General features: G+C 38.2%; 1 pseudogene; it reads right to left on the bottom strand.

The window, feature by feature from the left end:
• Positions 1–3,907: 3,907 nt before the first annotated feature.
• Positions 3,908–5,144, bottom strand: LOC105810440 (annotated as a pseudogene).
• Between the last annotated feature and the right edge of the window lie 2,507 nt (positions 5,145–7,651).

The following is a 7,651-nucleotide window of genomic DNA, read 5'->3' as shown; positions in this document are numbered from 1 at the left end:
TGTCTTAGAAGTACAGCAGAACCTCAATATAGTTTTTTTCATTACTATAGTATCTTATGTACAACACCAGGAGAACCATGTCCTTGAAACCTAACAATATGGAGTGAAAATTCAATAACCCCCTGTCATGATTTTAATAAAAATCAGAGGCATAGTCATAGGTTTTCCATCTTCAGAGTGAGCCCTCACAGGGATGTACTCTTTGGCAATTTGATTGATAGGAAGAGTTTGATGAATATTGTTTGGCAGATTGAGCAATGGAGTCACAGAGTCCCTGAACGTCATTACCTGCTGGATGGTGTCAGAGCAGTGCTGGGATTCATCTCTCCCCAGCTACCCAGGCTTATATGTTCCTTGCTACTCACTAACCAGGAGCACAGAAACGTGTGCTCATAGTTCTATACTTGTCCCACTTTTATTTTCATCCCATTTCACATATCTATATAATAAATGCATTCATGGTTTTTTGCTTATGGGACACATTTGCCTTAAACTTGTTAATAATGCCTCAGATGTACTTGAACACATACACGATATATGATGCATCGTATCCAGTGGACACCGTTTCATTATTCAGAGAGAATAATACCCATTGTCATTTATGAAAACCCCTACATCCTTTTATTTCCTTTGTTTCCTCTAAGACAAATTTGGAGAGCTATGCTAATTGAAACAACTGCACTGTTGAAATTACAGTTAAAAACCTTGTTTATAAAAGTCTCATGCCCTTCGCTTTCTAGAAAATGGACTTCTTTCTGACCTATGGATTTTTGTCCACATTGTCAGAAGTAAGATTTTGTGACTCATGTTTCAGATGTTGGTAGTTTTCAAGGCTTTTGGTTGTTTATTTTGGCTTATTTCAGCTAGGAAAAGGCCTATGTATTTCAAAATTCAGTTTGGCTATTTTGGGCTTGTTTGTTTCTGTGTTTGGGTGGAACAAAAGGGATTTGCCTTTCACAAAAAGGTAGGGGATTTCTACAAGATTTCTATGGTATCATGTGGTATTTGTTAAGTCTGTTTGCTTTCAGGGTTTCACATTTTGTTGTACATAATTACAACAGACTGAAAGCAGGTGGCCTAACCTCCAGGCAGGATTTTGCCTAATCTACCTTTGGTTAACTACCCTGAGCTCCTCCGGCACCAGTCAGTATTATTGATTGACAATTAAGTGGAACCACCTGCTGTTAATCTTCGTTAGCTATCTTGCTTTATGTCTTTTCTCTTTATAATTACATAAGAATACATTTTATTTTACCCAAAAGATTTTTAAAAGATGCTTTCAAAATAATTTCAGGTTTACATAAAAGTTGCAAAGGTAGTACAGAGAGTTCCTGTATACACTTCCCTACTTTCCCACATTGTTAACATTTTTCCCAATAAGCTTTAAACTTCTTGATGACAGAAAATGTGTTCCATTTGTCTGTAGAGCCCCTCGTAGCACTAAGAACTTTTTTTGTGCCTAGTACTTACTGATTGGGTTTTAATAAATTGGGGTATGTAGACAGCTGGAGAAGCACATTTTAGCTGATTTATATTTTACAGATAAATAAGAGTGGTGATTGTATTAGATTTATTACAAATATGATGTATACATCCAATATAATTGCAAGTTCAGGAACAAGCTGTCATTTACTTTAAATTTCCTTATGTCTGTTCCAAATGATTATAATGATGGCTTTAAGTATACAAAGGTTTTACCTAATTTAACTCAGAAATACTTGAGAGATCAAAGTTGGTCCATTTCTCCAAATTGATTACAAATTATATCAGGAATAATGTTTCAGGAAAGATTGACATTTATTTCACATCTTATATCAGGTGGATATATTTAACAGACTAGTTTTATAAGATTAATTTACGTCATTGGACTTTTCCACGTTTGAATAAAGATGAAAAGCCCTTAATAAGGTATGTAACCTAATGTCTTTTTTCAGATGACTTTGTAACTACTAGATTCTTCTTTGGGGCATGTACTGATGTGTACTATACCTCAAAAATCAATCAGAAAAGCATACATGGCATTTTGGAGAGATTAGAACTGATATTGTTCCTGCTGTGTATAAAGAAAAAGATGAAATGCAGTAACCTGAAGACTAGGCCACATTATGATGTTTTGTGTGGTGCTGGCATTGAACAGAGAAATCTCTGTGCAAGTTTAAATGCTACTATTTGCATAGAGAATACTGTAATTCAAGAGCAAAATAGACATTTCTTGGACTTATTTGCATTTGATTATGTATCCACATAGGGATTTTTATAACAGCATCACTAAAAGGATACAAGAACTAAAAAGAAATCCTTTCTGTGGAAAATAGATAGTAAAGCAAAACATGCACAATTTGCATTAAATTTTGGATTACTTCCTTAGACTAAATCCCAGGAATAAATTAAGTCAAATGTCCAGAATGTCATCCATTGCCTGACATTCCTAATGCAATCTCTTCTTTGGAAAGAAATTGATACCTCCATATAAATGCATGTTTCTCCAAAGGTAAATAAGCCAAGATAATCACTGAGGGATGAGAGAACCTCACATCCAGGTCCTGGAGCTAATCAGATTAACCTGTGCATGGAGAGACCATAACTAGAGAGAGGACTGTTTTCATGGAGAGAAAATATCACCAAGGTTCACAGGCATTCCAGTAAAGATTACATTGCTTTGCTACCTACAGGAAATACTTTGGCTGAAGGGTCACTGGTTTTGAAAGAAGGCTTCAGGTCAAACTTTTGCATATGCCAGGCCTTAGTCTATAGGATAGTGGACCTGACACATTCCAGTCTGGTCTGATGAAACAACTCCTGCATCAAATCACGGTAACATAACATTCTGACATGACTCATCTCTTTTTTTCTCCCCAAACATAATCAGACTGATAGAAAACGTCTGGAATAATTTCTATTTCCTTTTCAAGTGTAAGCCTATTACAAATTCTCTTTTCTCTCTGCTGAAGGCACTGGTTGCTTTACCTCCCAATCTGATGGAGCAAATACTGTTTTGTTTTATTTTTATTCTTTTGCTTGAATAATGCTAGTCAATGTAGAAGCGTGGGCTATAAATTCCCCGATGAAACCTGGGACTCAACTGCACTTGAGTCAACTTGGCAACTCTCTGGCAGTGGGGCTAACACATAGTTCACTCTCTGGGGAGAGCTAGGAGAAAGTAGAAGAGACATTTGGGAAAACAAAAAAGCACCAGACAGTGAGTTGAAAAGCTTTTCTCTATTTGGTCACTAATTGGATGGTGAATGCAGTTTCCTTGTTAAGTTTAGTATCTGTTTATTTCGGTTTCATATGTGGGCATTAGAAGAATTTTAAAAATCCATTAGTCCCAGCTAGTGGTTGCCATTTTTGAAACCAAAGCAAAGCTGGCAAAGGAAAGGGCAGGTGTTGTTTCTGCAGGTATTTGTTAGCATTGTGTATATTTCCTATGTAAATTGCTCCCATGCCCACATTAAAAAAAGAATGCTAGCCCTTTGCAAAGACAAAAAAAAATTCAACTCGTACTTGGTTATGACATCTTTTTTTCTTTTTTTTTTATTTCAGCATATTATAGGGGTACAAATGTTTAGTTTACATCTATTGCCCTTGCCCCTCCTACCCCGAGTCAGAGCTTCAAGTGCGTCCGTCCCCCATCTTTGATGTAAGAAACTAAGCCTACCTGTGGCCTCTAGTCTCAAAACATGAATGTCCTCAGTGTAACATTGTGTTTTCACAGAAATAGGCACATAGTTTCCAAGTGAGCTCAGCCCCTACACTCTGCCCTCAGGCACCCAAGCACACACATCTATAATCCAGCCATCCTCATCAAATGTATTCCAGTGCCTCACAGTGAATCTTTTTTGTTTTTTAAATTTAAAATTTTTAATTTTCTCATTGAAACTGTCAGTATTAAGAAATTTACTTGGAATCACATGACTCCCTTAATTTTTTCACAGGGAGTATTCCCTTTACTCTGCAGTGCATGGTCTTGTGGATATGTTCTAAGTGACATATTTGTTAGCACAGTAGTTTCAATTGGGCAAAACTTACTGCCAACAGAACTTGAATTTAATTCATTATACATTTTAGTGGCAACCAATGATAGAGTGCTTCAATATTACAGATTTCAATTCTTCCATTCTTTATGTCTATGAATACTTTAATTTCCAGGTGTGACTGTTATAATACATTAAAGGAAGTGTTTACACTAAACTTTGGAGTTTTGCCATATATCCACTCCCAAGTTTGTCATTCTTTGGCTTTGCTGTTTATTCCAGAAAACAGTGTCTCCTCTGTTGGGTTTATTAGGTTAATGTGATTATTGGTTTGGTGATACCAGCATAGCCTGCAGCAATAGCATTCATCAGTACTTCTCAGGTCAGAGTGGGATCCTTTTACAAAATACTTTGTACTAAGGAAGGTGTGCTGGCAATGATACTGCTCCTAATCCCTCGGCAAGGGCTCCTCAGCAAAGAGGACAAGAAGGTCCCATCGGTACTAGGTAATAACGTGCAATAAAGCGATGAGCAGTACTCTGGACAATCTTAGAAGCTATTCCTGAGATTTTAAACTGTCCATCAGGTGAAAGCCCAAATCTTTTGGTAGCCTGAACATCTCACTTGGGTTGGACAGCATTCAGAGCTCTCACAACTAATTCCAGGTGTTCCTTTTCCGTCCTATCAGACTTGTTTGGGTTGGAAAGAAAGTCAACTTGATATTACCCATATCATGGTAGACTGTTCCTCCTCCACTTCTCCCAGCCAGTTTTATACTTTTTTCATCAGATTCAGGTTACATTCCTGCCAAGGATTCTGAGGCCTACCAATTACAACAGAGGGAGAATTTCTCCAAAGGAAAATGCTGGCTTGCCTTCCAGATTCATATGGTCATGGATCCAGCATTCTACAGCTAGATTTTGGTAAATATTGTTGGAAATTAACTGTGAAATGAGCTCACCTTTTACTATGCTTTTAAAGCCAGCTGCGGGAACCTTGAGGTTACAAAATAAGTGACAGCCCTTCTTCCTTGGCAATGGATCAACATGCTAGAGTCACATTATGGTTTCGTGCATGTTTGACTTCACCTGTTTGGCTCTTTGGGTATGCACACAGCTGGCAGCCAACATGTTTTACATTCTATACCTTCCTGAGTTTGAAATAAGCCATTCCTAACTGTGGAGTTGGGTGGTCCAAATAACTGAGTGTAAACTGCAGCGCCTTCAGCACCGGCCAGCCCCAGTCTAAAGAGGCAACACGTGGGTCCCTGGTCCCTTTCTGCTGCCCAGACGAGGGGGTGCAAGCAACAGCATACACTCCTCAAAATGAATCTTATTGTTCTCTTTTTTTTCTAGTTTTCTTGGAGCACTCCTCCCTTTCTTCTTCATTCACTTGGCAAACCCATCCATTGTTTTTTAAGTTAGATGTTATTTCCTTGGGAATCACTCCTGATCTACCCTAGACTGAATTAGGCCTTTCTTTTAAGTTGCTCTATAGTCCCTGGCGATGTCCCTAGCATTGAACTTATGTCCCTGAAAATATTACCATGCAATGTAATGTGATATATTAATATATTTATCTGCATTCTCAACTCCAGAGTTATCCTTATGGGAATGGGATGCACCCATGTTCTCAGAATGGGCAGTGGACGTGCAGATCATCCAGTTCCCGTAGCCTCAGGGACACTCGGCAGAGTGCAGGGTGGCAGTGGATCACAGAGTCTCTTCTCTTTACTCCACTACAAATATATTTTATGGGTACCCAGATGTGAAAGTACTTGGAGGCACTGTGATAGTAGATTGTGAGCTCTTTGAGGACAGCTTTCATGTCTGTTTTATTGTTTACTGCCCTCCAGAACTAGGCAACAGTGTCTGATTGGCATATAGTCAGCACCTGATAAATACATAGTCAATGAGGGGAAAAAAAGGTCTTTACAGAGAGACTGGGTCTTCTCTTATATACAGCACCAGGGGGAGTCTCTGTGACCCTGAGAAGCTATTTAAACTTTCTTCACTCAGTTTTTACGAACGAAAGTATTAATAGCACTACCTCATAGAGTGGTTTGAGAATTATGAGTCAATGTGTGGAAAGCATTTAAAACTGTGCCTGAACACAGGGAGCACTCAGTGATATCAACTAACAGGTAATCTTTGCACGCATGTCTTGTAGTATCATTAAAGTATGATTACAAGTGAAAAAAATCTATCCTTAATGATACATTACTGAGATTTTAAAACTCTAATTTCTTTAAAAAATTCTCAGCCTTAATAGGAAAAAAATGCTTTGACTAACTTCTGTAATTAACCATTGTCAGGGAAAGATACAACAGATATAAAAGGGAGGAGAGGCACAAATAGGAAAGGCCAAAGGACTCACTGTGTTCTCACGTGGTACCAAGACTGGAAGGAAGTCATGGTTTATGGTAAATAGTGACAGGTCAGTACTGTCCTGCTAACAATTCTTTCAACAATACTGGAGCCCTCCAATAGGTCCTTAGAAAGAGAACCTGGGAACAGTCTTCTGCCCTCTTAAGACTGCTCTTTACAATGAGTAGCTGGCTTTAGAAGCATGTGATTCAGTATATGCATCACGTATGTGATCCAAATGTCTCTTTGAGCCTCATGCTTGCTGGGTTTTCTGTCATGGGGCTTTCTGGGTGAGCATACATCACTCAAAAGTTTCTTTCCTGGACTTTATCCCTCCTCTGAAACCAGGTGTTATGTTTAGGATGATCTTCCATATTTCTAATCATAAAAGACAACATGTCAAAATTTTTTTAGTGTATCCTTTTCCTGAAATTGCTCTTCTGAGTTCTTAAATGATCAAAACATTATTTTTGCTAGGAGTCCTTTTAAATGTTTTCAACTCATTCTTCGATTGTTCTCATTCTGCTACTAGGTATAAATAAGCAATATTTAATACTCTAGATCTTTCTTCTCAGTTTCCATGACATCACTTTTTGCTGTTTTCTCTCTGTTACTCTTTTCTTCATCTCAACCCCAAATGCCAGCTCTCTCCCTAGACTCCAGCCTTGAACTTCTGTTCTAGTCCCTCAGCCACGGCTTTTGGTCTCTTGGCTTTTGCTATTATCCTTAAGTAAATAATTTTCCAGGCTCCATCGCCAGCCCCAGCCTCTCATTCACAGTTGCGGTTAATCACAGGACATTTTCATTGGCGTGTTCTGGCACGGCCAGGCTGTAAGAGTACATAAAGGAGTCCCGGGCCCCTCTAGGATCAGAGGCGTCACGAGCAGGAAAGTTGAGAATAGCACTTAGAAACACAGTTATAGCAGGAGTCAGGGATGAAAATCTAGGGGGACAGAAAAGCCAGGAGAAAAGGGAGAAAGCAAAGAGCATCAGATTAGAAAAAGCTAGCTCAGAATATTTACTTGCAGAAATACTTACTTGCAATCAGCTGGTTTTTTAAAAAGTCACAAAATAATACGTATGTTTAAAGAATATATGGAAATCACAGAACCTACAAATATGGCACTAAATTTACCTACAATATCCACACCTAGAGTTACTGGTCATTAATATTTTGGTGTAGGTCCTTGTGTATACCCTCTTACATTTAGAAATATTTGCATCATAATATAATTACCTTTTTTACCCTACCTTTTAAACAATATGTCATAAGCATTTTCACATGTTGTGAAATATTCTAGAACATGATTT

Source organism: Propithecus coquereli, unplaced genomic scaffold (assembly GCF_000956105.1).
Source record: "Propithecus coquereli isolate 6110/MARCELLA unplaced genomic scaffold, Pcoq_1.0 Scaffold212, whole genome shotgun sequence".
In the NCBI taxonomy this organism is placed as follows: domain Eukaryota; kingdom Metazoa; phylum Chordata; class Mammalia; order Primates; family Indriidae; genus Propithecus; species Propithecus coquereli.
Note: the sequence above shows the minus strand (reverse complement) of the source record. Positions and strands in the feature narration are given on the sequence as shown.